Source organism: Rattus rattus, chromosome 15 (assembly GCF_011064425.1).
Source record: "Rattus rattus isolate New Zealand chromosome 15, Rrattus_CSIRO_v1, whole genome shotgun sequence".
Classification (NCBI taxonomy): domain Eukaryota; kingdom Metazoa; phylum Chordata; class Mammalia; order Rodentia; family Muridae; genus Rattus; species Rattus rattus.
Window position 1 is genome coordinate 2,997,073 of NC_046168.1, and position 12,861 is coordinate 3,009,933.

The 12,861-nt window shown below is 38.1% G+C and overlaps 1 pseudogene; it reads left to right on the forward strand.

The window, feature by feature from the left end:
* The first annotated feature begins 11,926 nt into the window (after nucleotides 1-11,926).
* LOC116884255 lies at nucleotides 11,927-12,236 on the forward strand (annotated as a pseudogene).
* The last annotated feature ends 625 nt before the right edge of the window (nucleotides 12,237-12,861 follow it).

Below are 12,861 nucleotides of genomic sequence, written 5' to 3' on the forward strand. Positions count from 1 at the left end.
CTGTGTAACTTTAACTTAACAATACTGTCCTTTAAAACTACCAAGACTAGATACCACATTGTATGTGCAATAGAATGCAGTTGCTACTCATTTTCATCAAGTTGAAAAGCATTTCTGTGTGCACTAATTAGGCTTGAATTAACTTTTTTTTTTTATTTTAGAACTTGTACCGACCAATCTTCTCAAATTACTGTGAGTGCAACTGTCACTGAAGTCCTACACTGTCAGTACTTTGCATGTTTATTCCTTACCTCTCACAAACTAGGAAGGACTTAAAGCACCATCTTTCTTCTCTTTAACATCCTTCTGTTAGTCAACAAATGTCTGGCACCTGTATCCTGGGAAGTGGAAATCAGGCAGCACAGCTAGCACATGGTAGATAATTTCTTGGGAATATTCACACTTGAAAGAATGGAAATGGAGCCAGGACTGACCGCTAACAAATCAGTCCAGCAATAAACTCATGGGCAGCTTCTACAGAAACGTTCTGTGGTCCCATGAGTTTTTCTGCCTTGAATTTAATACAAAGGCGGTCAATAGCTGCTGTTTTTGGTTCTGCTTTCCAAAAGCTCCATGACCAGAACAAGGGCTGTCTCCCAACTCCCGCCTTTAGCAATTTCCTGAATACTTCATGTTACTTCATAGTTCCGTGCCTTTTAACACTTTCTTCCTTCCATAATACTTCTAGGTGGGTGCATTCTTCAAAGTGGGATACAAGTGAGCCTTCTCTGTGGTATTTACTTTACAGTTTCTCCCAGAGTGATCAGTACTAACTAACTCTGTCATCTGTATTTACCACTACTGGTAACAGTATTGCATGGACACCATTAACCCTGATCTTCAGTTACTTCATTACCTGGCTGATTTGTCCATTGTGCCCCAAAGTCCTTAATTCTCTCATTCTGTTCTGTTTTCCAGTGTTCAGTTCAGACTGTGCTCAACAAATGCTCATTGAATACATTTTAAATTAGTTACACCAGACTCTGTTTGAGAATTGTGTTTGATAGGGAACAAAATGATGATGATGTGGGTTTTCTTAGAGTCCAGACAGTTCTGCAAGCTTCTGTGAATATGTATGCAGAGACATATAAGCATATAAACACACATATATGCGCATACGCATACACACACACACACACACACACACACACATGCACACATGCATGCACACACACCTATCATGCAGCCTCGGGTGTAATCATGCTGCATATTTTAGCATTCAAAAGGGGAATTCATGAGCCACTGAAAGCCTTTTTCAAGAATAGCATGTGTGCCCATCCATCAGAAGAACTGGGCCACCTCAGAAGGCAAAAATGCTGAGTGTTTTCACTCAAAAGGTGACATTTTTGTCTCATAATGTTAATTTTCCACCTTAAACACTTTATACTACAAAACAAATCCAGCAAATGCCTGTCAGGTCGGCAATTACAAATGGCAAAGTGAAGATGGATTAATTCCTACGAGAGCGAGCTTGAATTATTCCAAAAGGCTTGTATTTAAACAACACTGTGCGACGTAGATTAAGGAGATCTGTGTCTTCATAAAGCCAGATCTTTGTTTGGCTTGAAATACACTCCCATTTGTCTGTAGTGCAAAGTATACAGATTTGCTTAAGTTTGTCTGACTCTGAACTCTGAATTTCCCATTATCATAGGTAGACCTTCCTATAGTCAAAACATTTCTGTTTAGTCACTTGTACAGGTGAGAGGAAGATTTGAGACAGAAACACACATTTTACAAATAGAAGTGGAAATAGAAGTAGAACCCGCTTTAAAACATTCATAAAACAACTGACAAACACTCCAGGTGGGGGAAAAAAAACACTGAAATATCATTCACTCTCTACAGCTATTCCTCATGAATACCTTAAGGTAGATAGATGCCTGTGCTTAACTCCTCATGCTAGTCTAACAAATTTAACCTAAAAAAGACACCATAAGGACATGCAAGGACTTGTGTTCAAGGAGAGGAGAGTTAGTGTATGTAGAATTATACATAAAATCAACCAAAAATGTGGTCCTTAACAGTTCTTTAAAAATAGAAGAGTTAGAGGATCCATGTAGCAAAAACGGGACACAGCCTTCACAGGTGATGTGGGAGAATACTGTGTAACACTGGGAGAGATGGTCTTGATATAGGCGAGGAATAACAAGTTTGTTTTTGTTTGTTTTTTAAAGAGAGAGAACGAAAGGGTAAGGAGTTGAGGGTTGGGTGGAGAAGTGGGGAGAATGTAGGCTGAGGGCGGGGAAGCAGAGAGGAATCATGACTAGAATATACTGTATAAAAACAATTTCAATTTAAAAAAAAAGAAGAAAGACACAATTTATGTCAATGAGTTTCGGCTTCAGAATCAGCCTGCCTTGCTTAAAACGCTGTTTCTGGTTCATGTATAGCTGCAGGCAAGTTCCTGGCTCTCCAGATGCCCCATTTTCCCTCTGTAGGAATAAACAATACAGCCTACAACCCAAAGTACTCATGAGAATTTAGTCAACATATTTAGGAGCTTTTGCATGTAAGTATAGCTATTATGAACATAAATATTGGTGCTTCTTAACATTTATAACATGTTTCTGCTTTAATCAAAATGTATGAATATTTTAGACATAAAGAAAAATACATAATATCATTAACCAATAAAATCAGTAGGATTGATGGGATTAAGAATAATTGTAGCTCTGTACACAGGTCGGTAGAGAAAGAGCTGGACTCTCAGAAGTGCAGACAATCCTGAGAGACAGGTGAGACCACCACTTCTGCTTACATTCCTGGCCCAAGAGGAACCTGCCTAGAGCCCTCTGGGCACAGGAACCTAGGAGGAGACTGGGACAGGATCCTTCCAGTTTCTATCTGTGCCTGGAGATGACCCTGTGATACAGCTCTCTATAGTCAGATCATGCCAGGGGAAAGCCAGTCTCCAGAAGCACTGACACACCTGAGAGCAAAAGTAAGACCACCACTTCTGCTCACATTCCTGGCCCAAGAGGAACCCACCTGGAGTCCTCAAGACACAGGAAATGAGGGTCAGTCGGAGCTGACCCTGTGACACAGTTCTCTGTACCCAGATCCCTCTTGCAGAAAGCCAGTCTCCAAAAGTGCTGACACACAGGCTTACAGGAGGGTCAAGCCACTGTCAGAGACAACAAGAACAGGTAACACCAGAGATAACCAGATGGCAAGAGACAAGGGCAAGAACCTAAGCAACAGAAACAAAGGCCACTTGGCATCATCAGAACCCAGTTCCCTGAAAAGAGCAAGCCCTAGATACCCCCAACACACCTGAAAAGCAAGCAAGATTTTGATTTAAAATCATGACTTATGATGATGTTAGAGGTCTTTAAGAAGGACATGAATAACTCCCTTAAAGAAATATAAGACAACACAGGTAAAAAGTTAGAAACTTTAAAAGAAGAAACACAAAAATCCCTTAAAGAATTACAGGAAAACACATCCAAACAGGTGAAGGTATTGAACAAAACAATCCACAATCTAAAAATGGAAATAGCAACAATAAAGAAATCACAGAGACAACCCTGGGGATAGAAAACCTAGGAAAGAGATAAGGAGTCATTGATGCAAGAATCACTGTGAGAATACAAAAGATAGAAGAGAGAATCTCAGGAGCAGAAGATACCATAGAAAATATCGACACAACCATCAAAGAAAATGTAAAACACAAAAAGCCTGAAACCCAAAACATCCAGGAAATCCAGGACAGAATGAGAAGATCAAACCTAAGGATGATAGGCATAGGGAGATTCCCAACTTAAAGGGCCAGTAAATATCTTCAACAAAATTATAGAAGAAAACTTTCCTAACATAAAGAAAGAGATGTTATAAACATACATTAAGCCTACAGAATTCAAAATAGATTGCATCAGAAAAGAAATTCCTCCCATCACATAATAGTCAAAACACCAAATGTACAAAACAAAGAAAAAATATTGAAAGCAATCAGGGGGAAAAGGTCAAGTAACATATAAAGGCAGACCTATCAGAATTACAACAGACTTCTCAACAGAAACTATGAAGGTGGGGTTGGGGATTTAGTTCAGTGGTAGAGTGCTTGCCTAGCAAGTGCAAGGCCCTGGGTTCGGTCCCCAGCTCTGAAAAAAAAAAAAAAAAAAAAAAAAAAAAAAAAAGAAACTATGAAGGCCAGAAGATCTTGGACAGATGTCATACAGAGCCTAAGAGAATGCAAATGCCAGCCCAGACTACTATATCCAGCAAAACTCTCAATTAACATAAAAGAAGAAACAAAGCTATTCCATGACAAAACCAATTTTACACAATATCTTTCCACAAATCCAGCCTTACAAAGAATAATAGATGGAAAACTCCACACAAGGAGGGAAACTACAACCTGGAAAAAGCAAAAAAGTAACCTAATTTCTACTAACCAAAAAGAAGATAGCCTCACAAACATAATTCTACCTGTAACAACAAAAAATAATAGGAAACAACAATCATTGGTTCCTAATATCTCTCAACATCACTGGACTCAATTCCCCAGTAAGAAGACATAGACTAACAGACTGGATATGTAAAGAGGACCCAACACTTTACTGCATAGAGGAAACACACCTCAGTGACAAAGACAGACATTACCTCAAAGTAAAAGGCTAGAAAACAATTTTCCGAGCAAATGGTAACAAGGAACAAGTTGGAGTATCCATTCTAATATCGAATAAAATCAACTATCAACGAAAGTTAGCAAAAAGGATAGGGAAGGACACTGCATATTCAGCAAAGGAAAAATCCACAAAGGGGAACTCTCGATCCTGAATATCTATGCTTCAAATGCAAGGGGACCTAAATTCATAAAAGAAACCTTACTAAAGCTCAAAGCACACATTGCACCTCACACAAGAATGGTGGTAGACTTCAACACTACATTCTCATCAAAGGACAGATCATGGAAACAGAAACTAGACAGAGACATAGAGAAACTAAGAGAAGTTATGAATGAAAAGGATTTAACAGATATCTATAGAACATTTCATCCTAAAACAAAAGAATATACCTTCTTCTCAGCACCTCGTGGTACCTTCTCCAAAATTGAACATAACATAATCAGTCAAAAAACAGGACTCAACAGATACAGGAAGATAAAAATAATCCCATGAATCCTATCAAATCACCACGGAGAAGGCTGGTCTTCAACAACAATAAAAAGGCCAGAAAGCCCATATACACATGGAAGCTGAACAATGCTCTACTTCATGATAACTTATTCAAGGAAGAAATAAAGAAAGAAATTAAAGACTTTTTAGAATTTAGTGAAAGTGAAAGCACAACATACTTAAACTCATGGGACACAGTGAAACCAGTGCTAAGAGGAAAATTCATACCTCTGAGTGCCTCCAAAGAGAAACTAGAGAGAGCATACACCAGCAGCTTGACAGGATACCTAAAAGCTCTAGAACATAAAGAAGCAAATACGTCCAAGAGGAGGAGACAGCAGGAAATAATAAAACTCAGGGCTGAAATAAACCACGTAGAAACTAAAAGCACTATACAAAGAATCACCAAAATCAGCAGCTGGTTCTTTGAGAAAATCAACAAGATAGATAAACCCTTAGCCAGACTAACCAGAGAACACAGAGACAGTATCCAAATTAACAAAATCAGAAATGAAAAGGTAGACATAACAGCTGTATCTGAGGAAATTCAAAATATCATCAGATCCTACTACAAAAGCCTATACTCAACAAAACTGGAAAATGTGAATGAAATGGACAATTTTATAGACAGATACCAGGTACCAAAGTTAAATCAGGATCAGATAAACCATCTAAACAATTCCATAATTCCTAAAGAAATAAAAGCAGTTACTAAAAAGTCTCCCAAAAAAAAAAAAAAAAAAAGCCCAGGATCAGATGAGTTTAATGCAGAATTCTATCAGACCTTCATAGAAGACCTAATACCAATACTGTTCAAACCATTCCACAAAATAGAAACAAAAGGAACACTACCCAACTCCTTCTGTGAAATGACAATTACATTTATAACCACACAAAGATTCAACAAAGAGAGAGAACTTCAGACCAATTTCCATTATGAGTATTGATCTAAAAATACTCAATAAAATTCTTGAAAACTGAATCCAACAACACATCAAAATGATCATCCATCGTGATCAAGCAAGCTTCATCCCAGGGATACAGGGATGGTTCAATATACAGAAATCTACCAATATAATCCACTATATAAACAAACTCAAAGAGACAAAAACCACATGATCATCTCATTAGATGCTGAGAAAGTATTTGACAAAATTCAAACTCCTTCATGTTAAAAGTCTTAGAAAGATCAGAAATTCAAGGCCCATACTGAAACATAGTAAAAAGCAATATGCAACAAACCAGTAGTCAAACTAAATGGAGAAAAACTTAAAGAAGCAATTCCACTAAAATCAGGGACTAGACAAGGCTACCCACTCTCTCTCTACCTATTCAATATAGTATTCAAAGTCCTAGCCAGAGCAATCAGACAACAAAAGGAGGCCAAGGAGATACATATTGGAAAGCAAGAAGTCAAAATATCACTATTTGCAGATGATATGAAAGTATACTTAAGTGATCTCAAAAGTTCCACCAGAGAACTACTAAACCTGGTAAAGTGACTGGATATAAAATTAACTCAAACAAATCAGTAGCCTTCCTCTACTCAAATAATTAACAGGCTGAGAAAGAAATTAGGGAAATACACCCTTCAAAATACTCACAAATAATATAAAATACCTTAGTGTGACTCTAACCAAGCAAGTGAAAACTCTGTATGACAAGAGCTGTAAGTCTCTGGGGAAAAAAATTGAGGAAGATCTCAGGGGATGGATAGATCTCCCATGCTAATGAATTGGCAGGATTAATATTGTAAAAATGGTCATCTTGTCAAAAATAATCTACAGATTCAATGCAATCCCTATCAAAATTCCAACTCTATTCTTCATAGAGTTAGAAAGAGCAATTTGCAAATTCATTTGGAATAACAAAAACCCTAGGATAGCAGTAACTTACCTCAACAATAAAAGAACTTTTGGGGAAATCACCATCCCTGACCTCAAGCTGTATTACAGAGCATAGTGATAGAAACTATATGGCAGGTGGATCAATGGAATGGAATTGAAGACCCAGAAATGGTCACTTGATCTTTGACAAAGGGGCTATAACCATCTAGTGGAAAAGAGATGGCATTTTCAACAAATGATGCTGGTTCAACTGGTGGTCAGCACGGAAAAGAATGCAAATTGATCCATTCTTATGGCTCTGTACAAAGCTCAGGTCCAAGTGGATCAAGGACCTACATATAAAACCAGATACACTCAAACTAGTGGAAGAAAACATGGGGAAGCGCCTTGAACACATAGGCACAGGGAAATTTTCCTGAACAAGACACCAATGGCTTATGCTCTAAGATCAAGAATCAACAAATGGGACTTCATAAAACTGCAAAGCTTCTGTAAGGCAAAGGACACTCTCATTAGGACAAAACAGCAACCAACAGATTGAGAAAAGATCTTTACTAATCCTACGTCTGATAGAGGGCTAATATCCAAAATATACAAAGAACTCAAGAAGTTAGACTCCAGTGAGCCAAATAACCCTATTAAAAAAATGGGGTACAGAATTAAACAAAGAATTCTCAACTGAGGAATAATGAATGTCTGAGAAGCACCTAAAGAAATGTTCAGCACCCTTAGTCATCATGGAAATGCAAATCAAAACAACCTGAGATTCTACCTCACACCAGTCAGAATGGCTAAGATCAAAAAAACTCAGGTGACAGCCATCCAGCATGCTATCCATCAATATCAGAAACACCCTTTCCTGGTTCTCCAGTAATCTGAAGGACATTAAGGACATGCCATTAAAATTTTTTTAAAGAAAAAAAGGGATAAAACAAACAAACAAAAAAAAACCCTCAGGTGATAACCGATGCTGGGGAGGATGGGATTGCAAGCTGGTACAACCACTCTGAAAATCAGTCTGGAGGTTCCTCAGAAAATTGGACATAGTACTTCCTGAGCACCCAGCTATCCCACTGGCGGGCATACACCCAAAAGATGCCCCAACATATAACAAGAACATATGCTCCACTATGTTCATAGCAGCCTTATTTATAATAGCCAGAAGCTGGAAAGAACCCAAATGTCCCTCGACAGATACAGAAAATAAATTGTTTCTTTATTCTTTTGTTTATAAACTAGTAACAAAGCATCATGGTTTTGTGCACGTAGTAATTGTGTAGTAATATAGTGTAATACAATATGTAGTAGCAGATATTACTTGAAATTAAATAAAAGGCCAGTGTTTATCTAGAAAATGTGAAGTCCATGGTGTAAAGTAATACACTACTGTAGTTCTGTTATGTTTTGATTCCTAATGACTTCATCTGGGATGAATTGTTCCTGTGGGACCCATAGAAAAGCTATTCATTTAACAAGTGCCAATTATGTAACTAGATTACAAAGAAATACTGGCTCTTAGGTAGCCTTATCTTAGGATAGGGAAATATAACAAAAAAAATGAATATAGAAATTAGTAATATCTAAAGAAGAAGGAACAGAGTTACAGTTTTGTTAGAGGGACAAAAGAGAAGGCAAGGATTAGCTACAGTTTATGAAAGGTGGTCACACAAGTCATCAGTGGGTGAACATTGCAAAGCTATTGGCTTATATTTTTCCAAACGTAATTTAATAAGGGCACTTAAACACTTTAACCTCCCTTCTAGCCCATCACCCACCAGAGGTAATAGAAAGGAAAGATTAATAGGGGAAAAGGGGATGTGGACCTATTTAGAAATAGTTCTTTTGGGGCAAATTCAATCTGTGTCTTCAGGCTATCAGCAGTTCAGGTCACAGAAATCAACAGGTAGCTCAGTCTACTTCCAAACACCGTTCATGAATCAGCAGTGTCAGTTCAATCCAGAAGAAACATGGAGTCTGCAGGAGCAACAAGAAGCCACCACGAGAGTTCTTTGCTGCATTTCTCCCTGTGAAGTCATGACAAACAATGATCAGCAATGGGCGGCAAGGTGAACCAATAGCACACAATGTCATCAGTGAAGACGAGCACCAGCAAAACCCAACAAAGACTGTCAAAGAGGGCCAGGCCAACTAATACCGCACAGCTCCACCCACTCTCTATACCCCTTCCAAACATCGCATGTTTTCTCAAGCATCCACTCTAGCAGAACATCACATGCCTTTTTTCCATGCAGCTTCCAGAAAAACACAATGTATCTGTTCTCAGCAAAAATCATCCCCTGATAAGACAGTTTCCAGAAAACCATCATATGACATAACAGCATCTCCAAAGAAACCAGAAATTTTCACTTCACAAAAGCCACTGAGAAACACAAAGACAAGCGTTCTATCACTCTTAGTAGCTACTGGACACTTAGAATATGTCAGGACTAAGGCTAAGGGACATGATCACAGAAAGTTGTGATTCTTGTCTTATTTGCAAAGTAGATATAATGGGCAGATGCTGATACAGCTATTAAAAACTATCACAAATTATATTAAATGTGCTGATGGAAACAAAAAGATACAGGGAAGAGGACCTAACCTTTTGAGCAGTCAAAGGTGGCCTCTAGGTGGGTTGACAGGTCAGCGGAGGCCTCAAGGATGAGAAGGGGTCAGTCATGTGACGAGCCAGATACCTGTCAGCAAGCTGGGGAGACCTCCAAGATTAGTCAATAAAGACATAACAATTATTTCTTAATTACACTGAAAATAATACATATTTGGATCAATTTGAGCATAGATGACTGAGAGATCCTAAAACAGAAAACCAGCGTATAAAATTATGGAAACACAAGGTACTTTCTAAGCAATAAATTTTAAAATTATACACTTATATATTTAAGGAAATAAGTGTCTGATGTGACAACTAGGTAAGTGTGTGTGTGTGTGTGTGTGTGTGTGTGTGTGTGTGTGTGTGTGCTTATATATGGATATATTTGCCACATCATAAATTTATGCCATGTATTTGAAATGCATATGTGTGGTATGATTTATATAGTCATATCTAGATGTGGAGAGATTTAGTTTACAGATAAAGATATGTACTTAGAGATCTAGAGATAGTGAGATATGAAAGAGAATTTGTGATACTCAGGTGTGAGGCATACTTTCAACCTTAATCTCACAGCCTTCCTAGGGGTCAGCTTTCTCGAAGATGAGCAAATGTAAGAATTTTGCTACAGGTTTCCCTATTTCTAAAGGTACAGTCAGGATTTGAACCAGTATCCATTTAATTTTTACAGCTTATGTGTGCAGCCAATAGTCTGAGAGCTCCCTACTTGTATCCAGCCTTCTGGGTTGTTTATACATAAAGTTTTATTGGAACAAACCATGCCTCTGCACAGAGTTGTTTTCTTTCTGCAATGCAGAAGGGTCGAGTACTTGGAACAAAGAGCAGATAGCAAAGAAAATATAACCTACTTACTAGAAATAGTTTATGTACAAGAAATAGTTTTCAAACCTCTTCTTTTTTGCTATTATCTGAAAAAGTGTGAGGATTTGGAGGAAATCAAGAATGTGGGCCATTCAGATAAGAACAGCCTCTTGGATAGGATTGTGTCTGCTGAGACAGTTCAAATTTACAGGGATACAGGAAATTCAGACTGTGCCTTTAAGGTTTAATGCATCTAATGCTTGAAAAGAATTACAAGAAGACATTTCATGACATTTGAAGCTGTTTCGATTTCAGCTGCCTGTTATCTGACATTCCAAAATAAAATCACTAAAAATTTGCAGCCTGCTTACTTCAAAGATCACATAGGAGACCTGAGCGTCTCCTGATGCCCCTCAAATGTACACACGCATAAAAAAGTCATTTTGCAGATGCTATGGCTTGCAAAGCAATGAAAGGTATATAGATTCAAGACTTTGAGTATTGTTATAAACTAAAAATAGCATTCAGGTCTCCTTGCAAGCTTCATAACTTATCTTTCTATGATTGAATTATCTTAGAGACAGTTTAGATTTTGGTACCAATATGCTATATCTCATTTGCTCATTCATACAATCCAGCTCCTCCAAGACCTGTGATGTGCTGGGCATTCTCAGTGCCTACCAAATAGGTCATTGCCAAGCATCTGCTACATCCACAGTATCCTGCACCCCTCACCAATGGTATTTTTCCTTTTCATGTATTTTCACTTTTCAATGAGATCAAAATCAAGTATGCCCCCCCCAATATTTTGGAGCTTATGAGCTATAAGAAAAGATATAATACATAATACAATACATAAAACAAATACCTAAAAGATACATATATTACAATCATCTTGGTCAATTTGGGTTGCTATAGCAAAATGTCATAGACTAGGTAGCTACATCAAGAGGCATTAGTTTGTTTGTTTTGTTTTGTGACTCTATACCCCATGAAGCCCAAGATCAAGGCACTGGGGGATTCAGTGTCTGGTGAGAATTTACTTCCTGAGACACAGGTGAATTCACTGTGTTCCCACCTGCTATAGGGCAAAGTAGCTTTAAGGCTCAAAGGCCTTAAGAGGCCTATAAGTCTATTCCCAGTGGACTTTCAGAATCTAATCATCCCTCAGAAGTCTTATATCCTAATACTATAAGACATCAAGTTGGATACCAAATTTCAACATAAATTTTGAGGGTGACACAAAGGTAGCCCATAGGAACAGACAAAGCATTCAGTAAGACAACAGCATCTTCAAATACTAAGAAAGACAAGGAGAAAGTGAAGTCTGAGGGAAGACCCAGAGGAGAGGAAAAACACCACTCTATTTTGGATAAGGACAATCTCTGCCACAGTCTTCACATCCTAAAATGTCAAGATGTGATATTTAACACTTGCAAAAATAAATATTAGAGTCACACACACACACACACACACACACACACACAAATTTGCACATTAGTAAATTAAAACTGAGTGATTAAACCATGGTCAAGTTCATCCATAACTTCGAGAAGACACCATCTATTGTGGCCGCTGCCGTGACTTACTTGAAGCCTTGATTGACCACGTTTTGTCATTCCACCAAGGTTGAGCTTGTTTTCCCCAACCCCTGGTAAAATCCCTACAGCTATTCACAGTGTGAAAAAAATAATTCAAAGTGCTAAAACTGATAGCTTCAAACACCTTACAGTTAAGGAAGCTGTGCTGAATAGTTTGGTGGCCACTGAGGTGTGGATGTGGTTTTATATGGGAGAGATCATAGGCAAACTCAGCATTGTTGGTTATGATGTTTGAAGACCAATCTTTAACTTTCAATTTGAGTTCTTATTTGAATGTTCTTGGACAATGTGTAATAAGACTGCTATCTGAATAAAATAATAACTGTCAAATAAAAAATAAAAACCAAGTGATAATGCTGACTGATCCATTTGCTATGCAAGACTGGTGCCCAGCCCAGGCTGCTTCCATTGTCCAAGAAATGCTAATGAATTTGCAAAGCCTCTGTGTTTGACCTAATGCTCAGTTCAGCTCATGTGACTTTGGAATATGCAAGAAAAGCTACCTTCAAAGCCATATAATTTTGTTTTAAGATTTCTAAATCTGTCAAGAAAATGTCAAAAGCTGTCGTTTACACAAGTTAGCCTTCACTCTCCAGCACTCTAGCAGCCCACCCACTCTCTTCACTCATACACTCTGCAAGTATCTTTGCTCAAAGAAAACCACCATCATTCCTTTGGACTCTCACAGATTCCAAAAGCAGATCCTCATGTTCAATGAAATGGAATTGTCCCAATGGTTTGCTAGTCACAACAGGCAGCTCAGTTCTGGAGATACAAGACTGAACTCAAGAAGCTGCACATAAGTACCTCAAGCCCCTAGAACCTCCCAAGAGGGAATCCATTTGCCTTTTAAAGCAACC